A 22301-nucleotide genomic window follows, 5' to 3' on the forward strand; every position below is an offset into this window, starting at 1 on the left:
AAAAAAAATCTTAAAAAAAGAAAAAGAAAAAATAAACATAAACTTACTAAACAGTGTGCATCTAGTACATAAATAACCAGACAGATCAAAGACAGAGCTGAAATGAACCCAGATACCAAGAGGAAATTGTGTTTAGTTGCTAAGTCACGTCCAACTCTTTTGCAATCCTATGGACTGTAGTCCACCAGCCCCCTCTGTCCATGGAATTTCTCAGGCAAGAATACTGGAGTGGATTTCCATTTCTATTTAATAATTTCAAATAATTATTTGAAATTACTTTATATAATTATATTTTATACTTTATAAAAACTATATTTTATATATATATAAATTACTTTATATAATTATATTTTATATATTCAAGATAATTTTATTATTATAAAATAGTTATTTGAATTATTTTATATAAGAATTTCAAATCAGTGTGGAAAATACAACAATAAATTAACTGGGTAACCACCCATATGTCTTACCTTACACCAAAAAAGATTTCAGGTGGTTAAAATATTTAAATGTAAAAAATAAAATTATAAAGCAGAAGAAATCACAAGAGAATTCTTTTACAGGCGCAGAGCAAGGAAGGCCCGATTATAGCACCAAAAAGGAAAAGCAGACAAATTTTGTTACATAAAACCTGAGATTTCTCAAGATAAGAATCATCATAAGCAATGTCAAACTGTGCAGAGGGTTAGGAACATGTGTAATTTATGTCTCAAAGAAAGAGCTGATTTTCCTCATATACAAAGAACTCCTACATATCAATAAGAAAAATCAACAGAGCAACAGAAAGAGATGAGACATGTGAAAAGGTGCCAATTGCATGGGTAATTAATGTTGCTCATCAACTGGCCTTAGAATTGGAGTGGACCCATTTCATTTAAGAGTCCTTAAATGGAGGAGGTGGTGGCAGAGAGGGTCAGAGAAAAAGATGTAGTAACACAAACAGGTCGGAAAGGTGCATTCATAATAAAAGAGATGCATTCATAAGAAAAGAAATCCATATTTAAAACCACGCTTAGATCCCATTTTTTTGTCTATTACATGGGAAAAGATCAAAAAGTTTTTGGACAAACTATCAGTAAGAATGTGGGGAAAGAGCCAATGTCATGTGCAGCAGGAGAGAGGGTACTAGTACAACTTCTATAGGGTGACAGTTAGGCAATATCTGATAAAACTCATTTGTATTTGATGCTATCAAATAGCAACTCCAATCAAATAATTAATCCTATAGACACACTTGCACACGTGAGAAATACTGCATGCACTGAAGCATTGTTTACAGTGATAGGAAAAATCACAAATGAGCCAGTTGTCCATTAATAGAGTACTAGCTAAATGAACTCTGACAATGGAATATTATGCAGCTGTAAAAAGGGAAGATCTTTACTGGTATGGAACGATTTCTGAGATGTATCATTAAATGAGAAAACCAAGGAGCAGAATGTTACCTATCGTAAGCTTGATTTTTTTAAAAGAGAAAAAGGATATACATATATAGTAAAAATTTCTAAATGCAAATATGAATATGATTTTATATACATATACATGCATGCATGCACGCTTGTACACACACATATGACTGTTGGCATGAAGAGAAATGAAACACAAGAGACCAGTACTGGCTGCCTCAGAAGAGCAGACCTGTGAGTTAAGAACACAGGAGAGAATGTTTTCAGTGTATGCTGTTCTGTGCCTCTTTAATTTTGCAAACTTCTAATTATAATACCTTTTCTAAAAATAAAATATAAATGAAAGATTGTGCCTTTAAAGAGAAGGTATAACTTGGGGACTTTCCTGGTGGTCAGGGGTTGAGAATCTGTCTGCCAATGAAGGGGACACAGGTTTGAACCCCGGTCAGGAAGATCCCACATATGCCTCAGGACAACTAAGCCTGTGCGCCACAGCTCCTGAGCCCAAGCGCCCTAGAGCCTGTGCTCCACAATCGAAGAAGCCACCACCATCAGAAGCCCGTGCAGGGCAACTAGGGAGTGGTCCCAGCTCGCAGCCATGAAGACCCAGCGCAGTCATAAATAAATAAATAAGTAAACAAAATTAAAAAGAGAGAATGTATAACTTGGGATTTTATTATTTTTGAGCCCTCTGAAATTAGAATGCCTCCTCAACCCACAGGTCTCATATCGTACTTTTACTGCTCAGTTCAGTTCAGTTGCTCAGTCGCATCCAACTCTTTGAGACCCCGTGGACTGCAGCATGCCAGGCCTCCCTGTCCATCACCAACTCCCGGAATTTACTCAAACTCATCTCCACTGAGTCAGTGATGCCATGCAACCGTCTCATCCTCTGTCGTCCCCTTCTCCTCCCACCTTCAATCTTTCCCAGCATCAGGGTCTTTTCCAATGAGTCAGTTCTTCACCTCAGATGGCCAAAGTATTGGAGTTTCAGCTTCAACATTAGTCTTTCCAATGAATACTCAGGACTGGTTGGATCTCCTTGCAGTCCAAGGGACTCTCAAGAGTCTTCTCCAACACCACAGTTCAAAAGCACCAATTCTTCGGTGCTCAGCTTTCTTTCTAGTCCAACTCTCACATCCATACATGACCACTGGAAAAACCATAGCCTTCACTAGACGGACCTTTGTTGGCAAAGTAATGTCTCTGCTTTTTAATATGCCGTCTAGGCTGGTCATAACTTTCCTGCCAAATAGTAAGCGTCTTTTAATTTCATGGCTGCAGTCACAATCTGCAGTGATTTTGGAGCCCAGAAAGGTAAAATCTGTCACTATTTCCATTGTTTCCCCATCTATTTGCCATGAAGTGATGAGACTGGATGCCATGATCTTAGTTTTCTGAATGCTGAGTTTTAAGCCAACTTTTTCACTCTCCTCTTTCACTTTCATCAAGAGGCTCTTTAGTTCTTCACTTATTGCTCAGTAGATATCAACTAAGTGGAAGCTGAGCTGAGGATACATTGCATGAGTCTAGTGGAATATACTTATGTGTTGTTTTACAGTCTCTTGACTGTAAGCCCTGGCTGGTATCACACTGAGCACGGTTTCCAGAAAGGTCCCCATCAGCCCACAGGGCCAGGGGTCATACTGGTATCAGAACATGCCCTTTGGGGTACCTGACACTACAAATACTTGTGTGGTCAGAGAAAAAAGGATGGAAATGTCCTAAGCCCAAAGCTTGTCTCAGAAAATCCTTCCCATCCCCAGACATGTAAAAATGTGAGCAGAAAATTCCGTTCTCATTGGTACCTAGTCAAAACAGACGTCCTCTTGTCAAGAATATGCTCAATAATACAATTATAAACATGCCACACATTATTTTTTTATTTCCCTGGGAACTGCACAGAACAGAAGTTATTAGTATGGTTGTGTCCATAAAACACAAACCTATGGTAATTTAACACAAATATCTTATACTTCAGGAAACGAAGTCACATGTTTTATGTATTAACTCATTTAAACTTAAAATCAATTTAAAATATTTTGATCTTATATATCAGTTTAAAATATTTTGATCTTATGAAACTCTGAAAAACTTTGTGATCAATCATGCTACAGAAAGTCTGAATTATCTTTCTAGTCTCTCTATAGAAAGATAACATGATCTTGGTATATTATTACACAAATCACTGTCCTAAGAAGGGGTGGACAAAAAAAGTAGGGGAAACATAAAGGTGGGACAAGTATTTGAGTTCACTAACATATTAAGACTATTTTTCTGGGTTTTGTGATTTGTGTGATACTTGTTGGGCATTTCCAATTTGTAATTTGTTGGGCTTTCTTTCTTCATTCTTCTAATTCTCCATTCACCTAATTTGTTTCAAATATGTTCTACCTTTTTTCTAAAACACGTCCCCACAAATTCTGTAAACTTCAGCCCCCAGACTCATACCTGGTATTCAGGATCAATTTAAAATTTGCATTTGCCAGTCTCCCACCAGAAGATTAGAACTGGCAGCATAGGGCTACTCCCATTTTAAACTAAAGACTGGCACCCAGATCAGCTATGTAATGTGAACCAGTGGAAAATGGTGGAAACAAAGTCCCTGGGTCTCTAAACCTCCTGTTAACTCTCTTCTGAACCTTTGTCTCCTCGGGGCACAGAAAACAAAAAGATGTTTCCCCAAACCTGCCTCCACCCCAGTCTGCAAGCCCTCAAGTACTACCTCTCCTGACTTGCTGAAGGCCTAGGGGCACGTCTCATTTTATACCTTACAAGTGGAGGATTAATCATAAGACATGATTCTCTGTGATGGAATCTCTGTGGAGTGACACATTGCAGGCTCATCTGTAGGACCTGATGTGAGCCCAGCTTGTGACAGGCAGCCCCGAATTCCCAGGCTCCCGGACCACTTTGACTTTTATTACATGGGAGCCTTTTTCTGCCTATGAGCTATTCCACAAAAATCTAAGCTTTCTTAGCGGGACTTTTCACTAGATTGTTCTTCTCAGCTATTGAAGGTTTGTTGTTGTTTAGTCACGAAGTCGTGTCTGACTCTTTGCAACCCTATGGACTATAGTCCTCCAGGCGCCTCTGTCCAAGGGATTCTCCAGGTAAGAATACTGGAGTGGGTTGCCATTTCCTTCTCCAGGAGATCTTCCTGACCCAGGGATTGAACCCATGTCTCCTGCATTGACAGGCTGATTTTTTACTGCTGAGCCACCAGGGAAGCCCTCTTGAAGGTTTAGTTACACTCTAACCTGAAATCTATGAGAAACCCTCAATGGAGATTTTTTGGTTGTTGGATTTTTTTTCTGTGCATTTGTTGGGGGGATTCCCTGTTATACCTAGTAATTACAAGACTGCACCATTCAATTCTTTCCTCCAAAGAGAAGCTGCTGCAGGGGATATAGTGGGCTGTCAGGACGCTGCCTGGGCCCAGTGGGGACACCAGGGACAGGCCACTCCTCCCAAAGCACCATCCTCCAACAGGCAGTCTTTGCTTGGACTCCCTGTTGTCTGGCCAAGAGCATCTCAAAGCTGCACCAAACTCTCAGGCTCTTCCTCCCCAACCCTTTCTCCTCTCCCAGATGGCAGACCAGCATCTCAGCCTGAAGGCTGTCTTCTCTCCTGCTCTCCCCTTCTATTTTTCTACAATGAATCACCTGCACGTCCAATCTCATCTGCTTTTCAAGGACTCAGATGGATTCACTACCCTAGAACATTTGAATCTTAGTAAAAGGAGAGGAAAATGTCATCTTTGTTTTTGCAAGGGGAAAAGGGGGGAAGAAAAGGTTTACAAGGCATCTACTAAGTGTCAGGAATTGCTAGGTATTTTACTTATTTTGTCTTTTTAACTTTTTATTTTGTATTGGGGTAAAGCCAATTAACAAACAACGTTGGGATAGTTTTAGGTGAACAGCAAAGGGATTCAGCCATACATAAAGATGTATCTCATGGAATTTTCAGGCAAAAATACTGGAGTGAGGTGCCATTCCCTCCTCCAGGGAATCTCACCCACCCAGGGATCAAACCCATGTCTCTTGCGTCTCCTGCATTGGCAGACGAATTCTTTACCACTAGCACCACCCTGGAAGCCCATATGTGTATCCATTCTCCCCCAAACTCCCCTCCCATCCAGGCTGCCACATAACACTGAGCAGAGTTCCCCGTGCTCTACAATAGGGCCTTGTTGGTTATCCATTTTAAATCTTGCTAGGTATTTTAAAATACATTGTCTCATTTAATTCATAAAGGTAAGCACTATTATTCCCAGATTAAAAAAAAAAAAATCTAAGGGGAATTCTGGTTGGTAAAGTGGCTGCTGATAGCCTGGGTATTTACAGAGCTGCCAGCCCTTCTAAGCTTTCTTAGAGAAGCTATATTTGGAGTCAAGATGCAGTTTTCATGAGACTCAGATAAGGGATAATGAATGCATTAGGTTGTAAGTTGAATGGAATGAAGACTATTACCTGCAGTAATCTCATATCCTTCCTTCACCCCAGGCCCTCTGAAATGAGAAATCTGCCAGTAGGCCTTTCCCCACTGATACACCTGTCACTCTTGTTCTAAGAATTCTCTGCCAAAGCCCAAACTGAGTCTGAATCCACACTGGGGAGTTTCAGCCTTTAAACTTGTCAGCAAAAGTCATATCAAATGGTGACTATAGAACATCGTAGTCACTCAGTCATGTCCGACTCTTTGGGACCCCATGGACGTTAGGTTGCTCTGTGCAATTTCCCGGCAAGAATACTGGAGTGGGCTGATATTTCCTTCTCCAGGAGATCTTCCTGACCCAGGGATCAAACCCACGTCTCCTGAAGTGGTAGGTGAATTCTTTACCACTGGGAAGCCCCACAGAATATCATGAACTGTTTAAAAAAAAAACTTGTATGGTAAAACTCCCTAGTCTTTTAAAAATTTTGAAAAGAATATACAATCAAAATGGTAAAAAAAAAAAAAAAATAGCTTAAAAGGTTGGACAGCTATATTAATTATGATAGCATTGCCTGCTGGAACACTGACTCCTCACTTCTGACCCCCAGTAGAAGCTTGTATCCTGTTTACCCCACAGCAGTGGGGACACGGTGGGTGGTGGGGCACCTTGGCCACACGCAGTCAACCACTAACCCAGGTCCACAGTGGCTCTTCCGTTTGCAGTGCATGGCATTCCCAAGGCTGCATTAGGTGCCAACACCCAGGTAAGATAGGAGAAGCAAGCCGAGGAGCACCTGCTTCTGAATCACTTTTGCTAACATGACAGCCATTGATGAGAACCAGTCACGTCGCCACACCTGGACACAAAGGAGGCTGGGAAGTGTGTCCCTGGAGGGACAAAAATGTGACACCATGAAAGAAAAATGTGAGTGTTTGGGGTAGAGCTGGCAATCTCTGCCCAGCAGGCATGGCCACCTGCGATGGCTACCATCTCCTTTTGTCCTGGACACTCGCGGTTTCAGCACTCAAAGTTTCACTGGAAACCCCTCAGTCCCAGGCACACTGGGACAGCTGTCACCCCATTAACTGAAAGTGAATTAACAATTTAAAATAATAACTTCGAAAACGGACCCAACAGCTTTCACATGCATTCAGGATGGCAGGAAAAAACCTGAGCTGGTGATTAGAAAGATTCGTTTTTAACCATTTTTTTCCAGATGGTGAATTTGCTAACAGCCAAAGGCAAAATTTTAAGAATTCATGAACACATTGATTAGCAACTAAAGGAGTCACAAATGCCTGAAAGTAAATTGGAATTAAAATACAAAAGCAGTAAAATCCAAAACCATGAAAACCATTTGATATGCTAGAAAACGAGCAGAAATGCTTATTCAGATATAAAGTACTGCTGAACTGCCTCTCTGGCAAAACAAAATTATCAATATCTGAAAAAATTGGGGTGATACTCATATTTATTATTTCAGCCAATGCTGAAACGATGAGTTTCAACCTGCATTTCCATTCATTTGACTTTTATCACGTCATGACTCTCTGCAGAGAAGCCCTCTCAAATACAGGTGATCCCTGCCTTATCTCATCCCCAGTTCTTGTTCTAGCATCTTCCTGCAGCTCGTGTCACTCGAGTGTGTTCTCCTTCTTGTACTACCATTTCTCTCAAACTCACAGGCCAAGTGTTTCCTTTCTGTGCACTCTTCCCTACCCACTTCCACAACTGCTTGGTCCAAAGAGTAATTCAAATCAACGGAGGAAAGAAAGCCTGTTCTCTCCAGAAGGAAATGATGCTTCATTTATCACCCACCCTACACACACACACACACACACACACACACACATCAGAAGTATCACCCTCTCTCCACATGCTCACATCATATTAGATTCAGCCGCATCTGTGAGCACCTTTCATAGGCTGCTGAGAACATGTGACCTTTGCCACTCTGTGAACTCCCTAAGGAATTCCTGGAATTTCACACTGCACCTTACTCTTCTTCAAAAAATGCAAAGTGCTGAGCTGAATTTTGATTCAAAAACATGAGGTGAGGAAGAGATCCACAAACTTAGTGTCATGACAAAGTGAAATTCCCTAGGGAGACTGGAACACTATAGCATTTGCATTTAAACCCCCCTAAATAGTAATTACTGTGAGAAATCTGAGCTCTAGAGGGCTACTCGGACAAATCAATAAATTCTGGCTTTTCACTATAGTTTGGAGAACCATAAACTTTTCATTATTCTCTGGTGCCTTCTGAGTTGTCCGTGCACTGACTCCAGCTAAATTTCCTGGGCCTTGGAGTTACTTTGTTTAGATAATTAAAGAAAAGGAGTCAGGCTGAACCGACTTGTGACAGCTGTGAATCCCAGCTGTGTATCCCCAGGGTGCTGAAATAACAGTCCCCTGCACTAATCCAATCTGGGCTTTTCCTGGGGGCTGTCATTACTGCAAAATGAGGTGAACTTGGTGGATGAAAACCAGCAAGGCTGGGGAGTTAGTCGTGATGCAGAATCGTGCCTAGGACATGAGGGGTTGTGACCAGAGAAGAAGGTAATCACGGAGATCCAGTGGCCAAACTACTGGAGCCACTATATATGCTGCATTATATACTATATACTACACGTTTGATATATGTATATGCAATATATACACTCACATTACTTACATGTAAATACCATAGTCACTATACACATTACTATATATATCAATAGATCTACTATAAATAGGGGCTATATGTATATAATATATATACATACATATTACATAGTATATAGAATATCTATTATAATATAGAGAAATACATTAAATATATGATATATATTATAATGTGTATATAATATGTATATATTACCCAATACTTTGGCCATCTGATGCGAAGAGCTGCCTCACTGGAAAAGCCCCTGATGCTGGAAAGATTGAAAGCAACAGAAGGGGATGACAGAGGATGAGATGGTTGGATGGTATCATCGACTCAATGGACATGAATTTGAGCAAACTCCAGGAGATAGTGAAGGACAGGGGAGCCTGGCGTGCTGCAGTCACGACCCATGGGGTCACAAAGAGTCGGACACAACTTAGCAACTGAGCAACAGCAAATATATATAGTATGCATGTATATAATATGCATATATGTGTGCGTGTACACACACACACACACACACACCAGAGACCACTATATCCACTACCGCCGTGGCTCCCTGCCCTACTGCCCATCTGTCCAGCGCCCCTTCTCCCACCACAGTGGCCTCTCAGCACCTTCAGTGTCGTGCCGTCGCCCACTGCACAGCCTCCACGCCTGCCCTCCCCACATCTGAATCTCTCTCTTCTTCCACAAACGCCCCTCACCTACTAACTCGTACTAATCTTAAGGTCCCGGCTCCAAGGTCACTTCCTTGGAGCAGGCTGTGCTCTCAAATGAAGTCAGCTCCCCCAGCATAAGCTAATTTTTCCTGCACAGCAGCTTTCACCATTTATCACGTAATTAGGCTATTGTTTTGAAATAATATCTGTCCTCCTCAATGGACTTAGGAGCAAGGACCTTGTTTAACTTGCTCACCTTTGCGTCTCCAGAGCCTAGAACAGTATCAGCTGTTGTAGAGGTTTGGTTAATATCGGTTGCATGCGTGGATTTGGGCCTGATAACGAACCCAGTCAAGACAGCATAGGTGGAAGGGAGTCTGCCCCCGCAGGGCAGACTTCCTCCAGGTGCCATGAGTGTGCCCTAAAGCAGTGGTTCTCAAACTTAAGTCTGCAGTAGAATCACCTGGAGGGCTTGTTAAACTGCAGACTACTAAGTTTTATTCCCAGAGTCTTTGCTTCAGCGGGTCTGGACTGGGACAAGAAACTTGCATTTCCTACCGGTTTCCAGGTTATACTGAAGTTCCAGTTCCTGGGACCCCATTTTAAGAACCACTGTTCTAAGACATCAGGCAGTTTCCAAATGTCCTGCTAGAAGCAACCCGACTCCCAGGCTTTTCTATAAGATGAAAATCTGGTGTTTCCAAGACACAAAATTTTGGCAATCTCACACTTACATAGCTCTCAGCCATCAGTGGGCTGCAGAATCACCTGTAAAGATCCCCAAAGCTCAAACCTCGGGCATCAAGTTTCCATTAATCTGCATGGGAACCCAACATCTACAATTAAAAGCCCTCCTCAGGTGATTTTAAAGTACAACCAGGATGAAGAATCACTGAGATAACAGCTCATAAATTCAATTTATCATTGTTGCAGATGTCTAACCTGGAATTACTGAGGTTTATCCCAGAACCCTGCTGCGCCCTTTATTGGACTGAAGTCTAGTACCACACAACATCATTACAGGTAAAACAGAAGCCTGTCTCTTACCCCCAAATAACCACATTAAAGGAAACTGCTTGGAGTCAGAACTAGAGAACAAAGGGTAGGAGACCATTCATTCCTTCAACTCTTTAGCGCCAGGTATTTAAGTGCAAGGGACACAGTGATGGCTTGGACACAGTTTCTACAAGGATGGAACCAACAGTCTCAGGCTATGTTGCTGGAAAGTTTCAGGTAAGGATCCAGAAGACAGAGGACTGTGAACGTCAGAAGGACACAGAGATGAGGGGCAACAAGACCCCACTTGGTCCACAGACGCAGTCAGAATTGACAGAACCTACCTGACGTCCTCCAGGGGTCAGGGTATTCACTGTGGTCCCAGCAAAGCCAAGATGCTGAATGCAGGAGCAAAGGCATCTGAGACCTGCATGCAAAGCCAGGAAAACAACTTGATTGTGTGCACCTAAGCAGGCTGGGTTTGGAAGTCTGAGATACCACATGTAGGGCTATAGGCCGGGGAGCAGGGTTTGATATATTACCATTGGACTGTATCTTGGCAGGAAACCAGTTATGCCCGAGGATCCCACCCTGCTGCACCCTCCTTCAACTGGGGGGTTGGGGGATTCTGGCCATCAGAGAAAATGCATGCACACGTGCAAACATCACACTAGCAAAATGGGAACCATAACCACTTATGTCTGAGAAAGTTCCATACCTTTGAAATGCACGGCCCTCCAGAAGTAGCTGGCTAGGGACTAAAATCAACCCGAAGGCTCCTGCTTGGCTGTTATATTATACTTTGGGGCAGATGTAGATCCCAGCCACATGCCCTGGAAGCCGGTAGAACCCAGCCAAGCAGGATCCTGCAGGTGAACCAGCACCCTACCTGGCATCTGGAGGGCCCTGGGTATCCACCATGGTCCCAGCAAAGCTGAGAAGCTGATTGCAGGAGCAGAGGGGATTGCGAGCTGTGGAAATTAAGGGCCTACCCTCTGCCCACTTTTCCAGCTCAGCCCCATCTGAGAAGCACCAGAGAAGCTGTTTTCACCACTAGGGACACCCAGGCCCCACCCAGACCAGTTAACCCGGAACCGGAAGCTGGAGTCAGACAGAGGCTTTTTTTCCTTCCTTCCCTGAACCCACAGGCCCGTGAGGAGGGCTTGCTCTGCAGAAGAAGCGTCCTGATGGGGCCACTGCTGGGGAGAGGGCACGGGAGGGCTGGCCCTTCCCCCTGTCCTGGGGTCCTAGAATCAGCCAACTCATGCTCACTCCGACCGGGTAGAGAAAGGAGTGTTTGACCCCCCAGCCCTGCCTCAGGACACACAAACTCCCCTCCCCTGCTTCCTCTCTGCTGAATCTACCCCTTCCCTATTTGTCCGGCAAACATTTGTGGGTGAAGAGGCCCAGCATTTACTGAGCACTGCCCTGGCCCGGGCAGGGCCTGGGGCTGAGGAGAGAGCAGGAAACAGCAGGGGCGCTTACAGAAAACAGTCCAGAGCCCAGACACAGACCCCAAAGTGCAAGCAAAAAAGTGGACAACGTTTCAGGCAAGGGCTGCGATAACCCGGGGTGCTATTATCATACTGGAGTCATCTGGAGGGAACGGTTTCTGTGGAGTGCATGGTCAGAAAAGGCCTCTGTTCTGAGAACGTGGCATTTAAGTACAAACCTGAATCAGAAGCAGAAACTGGCTCCCCTGGGGCAGAGGGTCCCAGGCAGAGGGCTCAGCAGCCATGCAAAGGCACTGAGGTGGGAAGAGCCTGTGACTAAGGAACGCAGAAGACAAGGGCAGGGAGAGGAGAGCCAGAAGAAACCACCCAGTCTGTAGTCACACCTCATGGGAGGACCGGAGCAGAGAGGTGACATGACTGGCAGTTTTTAAAGATCGCTCTGGCTGCCATGCAGAGAATGGGATGAAATACAAGGAGCAGGGGAGGAACCAAGTAACAGGCACAGTTGTCCAGACCAGAGGCCGTGCCCAGCATCCAGGATACGCGATATCAAGCCCAGACTGCTGTGTGTGCCCAGCGAGGCCTCACTGGACAGTTCTGCAGAGGAACTGGGAGCATCGTTCCTGACTCTGCCCCACAGCCTGGTTCCTTGGCCCTCCCAGAGATGCGAGCCACCAACATCCTTTATAAAAATTCTACTTCTGCTCAATGCAGTCAAGAGTTGGGCTCTGTTCCTTGCCACTAAGAACTTTAACACGGTTAAGCATGTCTTGAAATCAAGAACAAACAAATCAGAGGTTCTTGTATGTTCAATGCAAGTGAAACACTGACCTAGCTCAATGTAGGACTGGAGAGCAGAAAAATATGGTAACATGATTTATTAATTAAAAGACTAATGACTCCAGTTTGCCAGACCTTCCTAAGTCTTTATTTGCTGACCCCATACACTTATTAACAGCTCTCTCTTTCACACTTCAAAGCTTCCTGGGATTTGGAGGATACGAATCATCTCTCCTTATTAATTCCTGGAGCATAGCTTTGATTCTGGGTCCCTAAGTTAAAGCTGCCTGACACGCCTCTATCTTATGGCCCAGCCAGCCACAACAGGAAACAACTCCTTTTATAATACCAAACAGCATAGCAACTGCAGGGGTGTGGGGCATCCATCTACAATAAGCCTTTTTAGTGACCATATCAATGCTCTCATTGTTAGGGGGGCTAAACTGTATCCCCCCTCCAAATTAATGTGCTAAAGCCCTAACTCACAGGACTTAGAACGTCACTGCCTTTAAAGATAAGAGTCTTTAAAGGGTAGTGAAGTTAGGGTGGCCACTAGTCTAACCTGACAGGTATCCTTATAAGAAGTGGAGATTAGGGGACTTTCCTGGTGATCCAGGGGTTAAGAAACCACCTTGCAATGCAGGAGACGAAGGTTTGGTCCCTGGTCGAGGAAACTAAGATCCCACCTGCCATGGAGCAACTAAGCCCATGCACTGCAAAACTCTAGAGCCTGAGCGCCTTAACTAGAGAGTCTACGCACTGCAACAAAAGCTCCCACGTGCCACAACTAAGACTTGAAGCAGCCAAATAAATAAATGTTTTTACAAAATTAATTAATAAGTGTTAGTCACTCAATCATGTCCGACTCTTTGCAACCCCATGGACTGTAGCCCACCAGGCTCTGCTGTCCATGGAATTATCAAGGAAGGAATACTGGAGTGGGTTGCCATTCCCTTCTCCCGGGGATCTTTCCAATCCAGGGATTGAACCTGGGTCTCCTGCATTGCAGGTGGATTCTTTACCATCTGAGCCACCAGGGAAGCCTGCAATTAATGAATACTATATTTTTAAATTATTTTAATTGGAGGATGATTACTTGACAATATTGCAATGGTTTTTGCCATACATCAACATGAATCAGCCACAGGGACACATGTTTCCCCCACCCCCCACATCCAGAGAGGAGATTAGGACCCAGACAAATACAGAGGAAACATCATTTGAAGACACAGGGAGAAGACAGCCATCGACAAGCCAAGGTCAGAGGCCACAGGAGAAACTAACTCTGCCAGCACCTTGATCTCAGACTTCCAGGCTCAAGAATTCCAAAAAAAACAAATCTCTGTTGTTGAAACCACCCAGTCTGGAGGACTTGCCATGGCAGCTCTAGCAACTAATACACTCACATAACACAACATAGACGGCATTCTCACAAACCCTCCACCTTACAAGAACTTTCCATTGCCCTGACCTACATACACGCCACGCCACTCAGCTGAGGGACCTTCAGCTGGGGCAACATGGGCAAGCTAATGTGCGCAGGCTGATAATCCAGACCAATTAATCTTCAGTACCTGGCGGCCCACTTCTGTGCAGTGACCAGCTATGGTTAGGGGTTAACTGGTGCTCCTTTAATCCAGGCTGATTGCCTGTCTCTGTGTATACAGGCCATAGGTTATAAAATATTAAGAACCTTAACCATGAACTTGACTCATGCCCACTGCTCCTGGCAAGGTTCTCCTGTCCTCAAACATAATACTTTGCTTTCACCCGTGCATCCTGGAGCCAGCTCGTGGGTCTGAAGGTTCTCAAAGAGAAAGGTTTGTCATGAGACTGGTCAGCTGTCTGCTATCAAGGCCTTTTATGGAGATCAATCAACAAGTCTTTATCAGGTACTCCTGACCCTGTGAGAGTTTCAAAGAAATACGACACTTGGTTTCTGCCCTCAAAACCACGTGACTGTACAGTTGCAATGGATGTGGTTCAAGAGCTTCAAAAGTTAAATACAAATAAAAGAGCTGAGTAACTAAGCAAAGACCAAGCCCGACTCCTGGTTCTGTGTCTGTTCAGCTGTGTGACCAAAGATAACTCTTCCACCTCTGAGTCTCAGCGGCCTCCTTTGCCAAATGAGGCTAAAAATACCTTCCTCACAAGGTCCTTTTATGAGAAGGGAACTAAACATTACATGGAGGGACTTCTCCGGCAGTCCAGTGGTTAAGACTTTACCTTCCAATGCAGGGGTGCAGTTTTAATCCCTGTCTGGGGAGCTAAGATTCCACATGCCTTTGCAGCCAAAAAACCAAAACATAAAACAGCAGGAATATTATAACAAATTCAATGAAAGGGTGACAGTGAAAGTGCTAGTCACTCAGTTGTGTCCGACTCTTGCAACCCCATGGACTGTAGCCCACCAGGCTCCTCTGTCCATGGGATTCTCCAGGAAGAATACTGGAGTGGGTTGCCATTCCCTTCTCCAGAGGATCTTCCCAACCCAGGGATCGAACCTGGGTCTCCTGCATTACAGGCAGATACTTTACCATCTGAGCCATCAGGGAAGCCCAACAAGTTCAATAAAGACTTTTAAAAAATGGTCCACACTGAAAAAACAAAAAACAGTATACGGAAAAAATGTTCAGTAAGTATCTAGCACCCAGGAGGCACTTCTTTTTAAAGAGAAGAAATTGACAAGTGTAGGCCATGCTTGAAATTGCCGTGAGAGAGGATAGGCTCAGGAAGCTGACACTGTAGAACCTAGTTTTCACCTCTGTCCAGTGTTTACTGAGCATCTACTATGTGCCAGAAACCCAGCTCTGTTGAGAAGACTAGGTCCTGAGATGCTCCCAGTTGGCTGGAAGCAGACAGAGTTTGTGCAAGGCTGACTTGGCTGGCCCTTCCCTGAAGAGATCCATCTGGACAAGTGTCATTCTCTCTTTCTCTCTCTCTCTCACACATACACACACACAGAGAGACACCTGTTCTACTGAAGTTCTCACTTTCCTTTGTAATTCAAAGTTTTGCCTATAACGGCACCAAGAGACCCACACAGATTAGCATCCATTTTCAGGCTTCTATAATGAGATGGGTTTTTGCTATTTCCTCTTCTACAGAAAATGAAAAGACAGACGAATGTCTGTGATGATTCGAAATACAAATCCATACAAATGTGTGATCTGTTTTCCCCTGAAGTCCTGATGTTTATCACAAGCGAAGGTCCTGAGGCAGGCAGTTGGGTTACACGGTCTGCTGATGCTTCGGAAGCTGACTTGTGGGATGAGAACGGTGGGACTGCACAAGGCTGGGCTGGAGGCTGAGCTGACCCCTCCCGCACTAACCAAATGGGATGAACAATTCAGCTCCATCCGCTACTGTCATTCTTCCAGGGGTTCCAGTCTGGGTGGCAGTGATACCTGAAGTCCAGTGGGGGTGGTGACATCATAGTTCTCTGTGGTCCACCTAAATTCAGGGAGGGCCCCAAGCAGATGCAAGGTAAGGGGTCATCAGTCAGACCAAAAAAGACCCCGGGAGGAGCAGTGGTCTCAGAGGGAGGCTGGGCCAGAAACCATAGGCACAGGGGCACATAACAGGAGGAATCAAGGTGTTCAAGGTAATAGGAGCCCCTGTTAGCCCAGGACTTAACCTGAGTCAACTTGTTTCTGTGTAATGTCTCCCGTGACCTGGCAACAACCTTAACAAGGAGTTCTTCGTGAACTTCATTTTACAGAAGAGGGAGCAGGAGTTTGGAGAGGTTACGAAGCAACCCAAGATCGCATGGCCAGTAGGCAGCAACCCACCCAGCTCTGACTCCCAGGATCTCATCTTTAACCGCTACATCCCACTGCCTCTAGGTAAAGCCTCTGGGCTTTCAGTAAACATGGGCTCATGCTCACAGCAGGCTCTCAGGAGCAAGATGAACTTCAGGCTTCACCCACTCAGGGAGAGTCTGCCTACATTTACGGACCTGAGTCAGGCACCCAGCCTCAGTTACTACAGCTGAGGAGGGTTGGGGGAGGTGGGAGTTAAGAGCTCAGGCAAAAACAAGTAAGAATTGAAACATTCAGGGCCTCCATTTCTTCTATCTCAGATACATAAAATAAACATTTGGATGGCAAACTGAGTTTTCTACTTTCTACTTGGATGTTTTGACAAATAAACTACAGATCATTGCATCTGCCTCACGTTCAGGAATTTTCTGAAACGATATTCTGATGTTTCATGGTCATTGTGGTCATTTGGAATGAATCTGGTAGGCCCAGAGTAGAAATGGCCGGTGTGTCACCCAGCATGTCATCTGCATGTTAACAGTTTTCATGAAGAGTTTTACTTGGCAGAAGCAAGCTGGGGATGCTCCTTGCAGTACCAGTCACTAGGAATGTTTATTTCATAAGAAGAATGCTGCTATGTTCAGATCCAAGTTGAAATGGACTTCCAGCCAGGGGACAGCAGGTGACACCAACATGGTGGATGTGAGGATGTCCCAGAAGTCTTTGGGGACCAGAGGGAGAGCCCCAGGCATCTCAGGAGTCTATCCAACCTCCGCATGTGGGAAAGGATGGCTCAACCCCTGCTAGGGCTTCGGGAAAAGGGAAAGAAAGTGGGTATAGGGAGGACCAGCCAAAGGGTCACTGGAGTCAGCAGCCAGAGCAGGGATCCTGGAAAGAAGCAAAGCATCACCTCCTCAGAAGTGTTTTTCCAGAGGCAAAACAGATCGGCGGAGAGAGGACAGGACTGAGTGAGCCTGAGCAGACATGATACATGGGGATGGGCCTTTGAAGCCTGTCCTTATAGTCCTGGGATGCAGCCCTGGGCTGGAGGAAAGGGTCTATGAGAGACGCTGCCTGGTTCAGACACATCTAAACATGAACTGGAGCTCCCAGAAGGCAAGGGTACCTCCACACGTAGGATCACGAGCCCCTGCACTGGATGCCTGGGGCTGCTGCCACAAAGCACCACCTACTGGTGGCTGAGAACAACAGAAGTGTCGTGTCTCACAATTCTGGAGGCCAAAAGGTCAAGCAAGATCAAGGTGCAGGCAGGGTTGGTTTCTCCTGAGGACTGTGAGGCAATGTCTGTTTCAGGCCTCCCACCCCCATTCAGCAGGTGTGCCAGCTGCCCTTGGCATTCCGTGGCTCACAGAAACATTACCATGGCCTCCGCCTTCATCGCCACTTGGCTCTGTCCCTGGGTGCTGTCCCTGTTTCCCCTTTTTAAAGGGGCAGGATTAGGGTCCATCCAAACAGCTTCATCTTTACTTGACCGCTTCTGCAAAAACCCTATCTCCAGATAAAGTCACATTCTAAGGAATCAGGGCACTAGGACGTCAATGCACCTTTTTGGGGTGGCATGATTTAATGCTCATCACCCCGTTTTTACCAGGCCTTCAAACAGTCAGTGCTCGTCAAACCTGGCTGTCCATTGGATATTAAAAACACCAGGTTTGGGACTACCCTGGTGGTCTAGCGGCTAAGACTGCACTTCCAATGCAGGGGGTCTGGGTTCAACCCCTGTTCAGGGAAGTAGACGTCCCCCAACCCCACGCCACAAATAAAGATCCTGAAGATCCCACATGCTACAGCTAAGACCCAGTGCAGCCAAGTAAGAAATAAAAAAATACCAGGCTCTAGGGTTTGTGGGAGAATGGACATATGTATATGTATGAGCATATGTATATGAATGGATATGAGTATTATATGTATTTGAATGGATACATGTATAAGTCCCTTCATTGTTCACCTAAAACTATCACAACATCATTAATTGGCTATTAGTTCAGTTCAGTTCAGTCGCTCAGTCATGTCTGACTCTTTGCAACCCCATGAATCGCAGCACGCCAGGCCTCCCTGTCCATCACCAACTCCCAGAGTTTACTCAAACTCATGCCCATCGAGTCGGTGATGCCATCCAGCCATCTCATCCTCTGTCGTCCCTTTCTCCTCCTGCCCCCAATCCCTGCCAGCATCAGGCTATACCCCAATACAAACTAAAAGATTAAAAAAAAAAAAATACCAGGCTCTACTCAGATTCTGATTCACTTGGGCTGGATGGGGCCCAGGCACCTGGATTTTCTACAGTTTTTCCCCAGCCAATCCAAAAGTATGGCCATGTCTGAGCACTTCTGTCCTGGGAGTAAAACACGGTGAAGAGCCAGAGACACAGGGCTGCCACCTCTGCCTGAGTGAGTCATGCGCCCACTGCTGGCACCTGGGCTGTGGCTGAGCAGCCTGGAGGAAGGTACTTGGATTGGAAACATCAGCTTTTTGGAACAGCATCAAATTATGGCCCCCAGTGTCTTAGGATGAGGGAGCCTGCGGTTTCCATGCTTTTCAACACTAAATTAAAAAGGCACAGCTAATCTTCCTCTTCATGAAGATATATTTACTGAGGCCTACCCTAAGGACAGTCTTGATGGTTTCCAGAGCAGGGGACTGCCTGGCAGGTCAAGAGCCATGGATTTTTAAATGACACTAAATATTTATAGAGAAAGCTCAGACTGACTCACCTTGCTGCAAGGTAAGACAGGAGATGACAGTCACAGCTCCAGCCCAGGAAAAGAGAAAAGCAAAGAAAATCTGGATGCCTGTGACAAACCCCTTAAACACCTACAGGCCTGATTGCATGCTACTCAAAATAATTTTTGCTCTATTTTTAAACACTGTGGAAATCAAAACTAAATTAATATGGGCTCAACTTTGAAGGGGGGAAAAAGGCAATATCCATAATGAACTGACAAGCTAATTAATGTATCTGAACAGAGCAAGAAAAACCATAGAAACTGATTGGAAATCATGTGGATTTCATTCATATGAGAGAGAAAGCAATTGAAGTATTCTCAGGCAAATTAATTAAATCTACAACGCACCCAGAATGCATGTTGCTCCAGCTTCCTGCTGAGTTCTGTGGGAGAGGCTTACCTTGCCTTCCCACCAGTAAGAATTTCTCAAATGCACTGTGAAAATGTGCTTTAGAAGCAGGACAGGAAAGACAAGCATGCAGTCGGATGTGTGTTTTTGGGCCTCTGTCATGGTCACCCTGTGAGGATCAAGCCCACCTCCGGCCTCTTTCTTCCTTTTGTCCTCAACACCCACCAACAGGTTCATCTAAACTCAGAATAACCGTGCACCACTGATGCTAAAGACAGGATGCCCAGCTGCTGCTGCTTAAGCCCCTTGGCTAGCACCAGCGAGGAAAAGCCTACAATCTAGTATTAAAATCATACTGCTATTCAGCTGGGAATTTTTCCTAAAGCCATGGTCACAGGTCCAGGAAGGTGTGACTTCTGCAAATACCAGATGGCGACTTAGTTGGGGGTTGGGGGTGGAGTGTTGTTTAAATACTCTCTTCCCTACCCTATCACAGGCAGGACCTAAGGCTTGGGAGTCAGGAATTGCCTGGTGGTCCAGCAGTTAAGAATCCACCTGTCAATGCAAGGGACACAGGTTTGATCCTTCATCCGGGAGGATCCCTCATGCTGTGGAGCAACTAAGCCCATGCACTACAACTCCCAAGCCCATGTGCTGCAAATCCTGAGCCCGCATATCTAGAGCCTGTGCTCCATGACAAGAGAAGCCCAAGCTCCCCCCAACTAGAGAAGGCCCGCACGGCAACAAAGACTCAGCACAGCCAAAAATACATTAATTAAAGACTCAGGAGTCAGGAGATGGAGACTTGATTCCCACCAGCTGTGTGTATTCCAGTCAACCTTCAACACAGCCCCAGTTCATGCTCTCACTGTGCCCTTTACTTTCCATACCATAATAAAAATTATTCTGCTTTTCAATCTATTTATGTTCTGACTATCCTCTGATAAGACTGTGAATCCCTGTGTGGACAGGACTGTGTGTAATCCACTGCTCACTCCTGTATATAGCACAGTGCTATCTCCAAAAGTCACATTCCTTTTCAGCCCTAATCCCAGGTGGTTAGCTGCACAGAGCAGGACCTCAGAATGCACCTGTTGAATCAGGGACCACATTCATTCACAATGAAGTGAAAGCCATGGATAAGACAGTGCACCCCTTTCTACCTGGGATGCTTCTGTCTCAAGACCTGGCAGTCCAGCCACAGAAATGAACTCACCTGAGCATCTGAAAGAATTATAAAACTAACTCCTCGACAGAGGATAAGGGCTGAGAAGAATGAACTAAAAATGAAAGACTCTCCAGCATAAGGAGGTGGGTCTTATGGGATGACTTATGTGCCCTAAAAGGATGCTGAAGTCATGCTAATCAAAGGTGCCTGTGAAGGGACCTTTGGAATTAGAGTCCTGGAGACGTAATCAACTTCAGATGAGGCCCCACTCAATTAGGGTAAGCCCCGAATCCAGCATGACCGGTGTGTTTATGAGAAAGCCATGTGGTGACAGAGATCACAGTGACGTGTCCACAGGCCAAGGAAGGCCAAGGACTGTTGCCAGCCCCCAGAGGCTGGGGGCGCTGCAGGAAGCCAGGTTCTTCTGCAGAGCCCCTCAGAGGAGCCAAAGCCACCAACTGCTTGATTTCCAGCTTCTGGCCTCCAGGACTGGGAGACAATATTTCTGTTGTTACAAGCCACCCAATTTGTGGTACTTTGTTACACGAACCCTAGGAAGCTAACTCAGTGTGGGTGGTCACATGCACATGGGGGAAGGGTAGACTGATGATTGGTCCATATCTCAAAACTATTACTATTATTATATCTTGTTGTATAATATAATAATATATAATACATATTTAATATTTATAATATTAAGCATAATAGAATTTCTACTAAATATATCATACAATGTATATGTATTACATATACTCTATAATATAATAATATATATAATTATATACATATTATATATAATATAATACACATATGTAGTATGGGTGTGTGTACTTAGTTACTCAGTCTCTTTGCAACCCCACAGTCTGTAGCCCACCCAGCTCTGTCCATGGGGATTCTCCAGGTAAGAATACTGGGGTGGGTTGCCATGCCCTCCTCCAGGGAATCTTCCCAAACCCAGGGATCAAACCCACATCTCCCACATTGCAGGCAGATTCTTTACCGCCTGAGCCACCAGGGAAGCCCAAGAATAGTGGAGTGAGTAGTCTATCCCTTCTCCAGGGGATCTTCTTGACCCAGGAATTGAACTGGGGTCTCCTGCCTTGCAGGCGGATTCTTTACAAGCTGAGCTACCAGGGAAGCCCATATATAATATAATTATATATAATTATTGTGATCATATATAATTATTATAGTATATAATAATTATTGATATTGTTACATATTTATTATACAGAGTACAAGTATAATTTTATAATTACAATAACTATTACTATAGCTAGTCCTTTTTGAGTACATTCTCTGTGCTAAGCACTAGATATGACTTCATGTAGTCCTCCATTCCTTCTCCCTGTCCATCTGAGAGGCAGGTAATATTATCATTCCTACTTTACAGATGGAGGAAAATAAGGCTTTGCAAGGTGAGTAATTTGTCCATGACTGGAATTCAGGGTTTGCGATTCCAGCACCTGTATTTCACACCCCCTCTCCAAGTTTTCCAAACTATCTGTGCAGTTGACTGCCTTCTCCAGCAGCCAGCCCTGGAAGGCATCTTGCAAGACTGCCTGTCCTTTTCTACTTATGGGCTGGGATAAAATGAGAGAAAGAACGACCAAGGCCACTGGCCCCATAACCAGGAGCCCTGCACCTGCCCCGGGGGTTCACTCAATTCTCAAAGCTAAAATCCACCCCCTTGTGGACAAAAGTACTTGAACTCATACAACCCCACAAACAGCACTCCCTGGGCAGACAGAGCAGGCAAATGAGCAAATGTATTTTATTTTCCCCCTCCGGCTGCTCCACACGGCATGTGCGACTTTCAGTTCAGTTCAGTCACAGTCGTGTCTGACTCTTTGCAACCCCATGGATTGCAGCATGCCAGGTTTCCCTGTC

At 44.9% G+C, this 22301-nt stretch overlaps 1 non-coding gene across 1 annotated transcript; it reads right to left on the minus strand.

Annotated features, from left to right (window-relative positions):
* Positions 1-14869: 14869 nt before the first annotated feature.
* TRNAY-GUA lies at positions 14870-14941 on the minus strand. The gene has a single exon. It is a non-coding gene; the product is annotated as a tRNA-Tyr (tRNA).
* Positions 14942-22301: the final 7360 nt, after the last annotated feature.

Source organism: Cervus elaphus, chromosome 30 (genome assembly GCF_910594005.1).
Source record: "Cervus elaphus chromosome 30, mCerEla1.1, whole genome shotgun sequence".
In the NCBI taxonomy this organism is placed as follows: domain Eukaryota; kingdom Metazoa; phylum Chordata; class Mammalia; order Artiodactyla; family Cervidae; genus Cervus; species Cervus elaphus.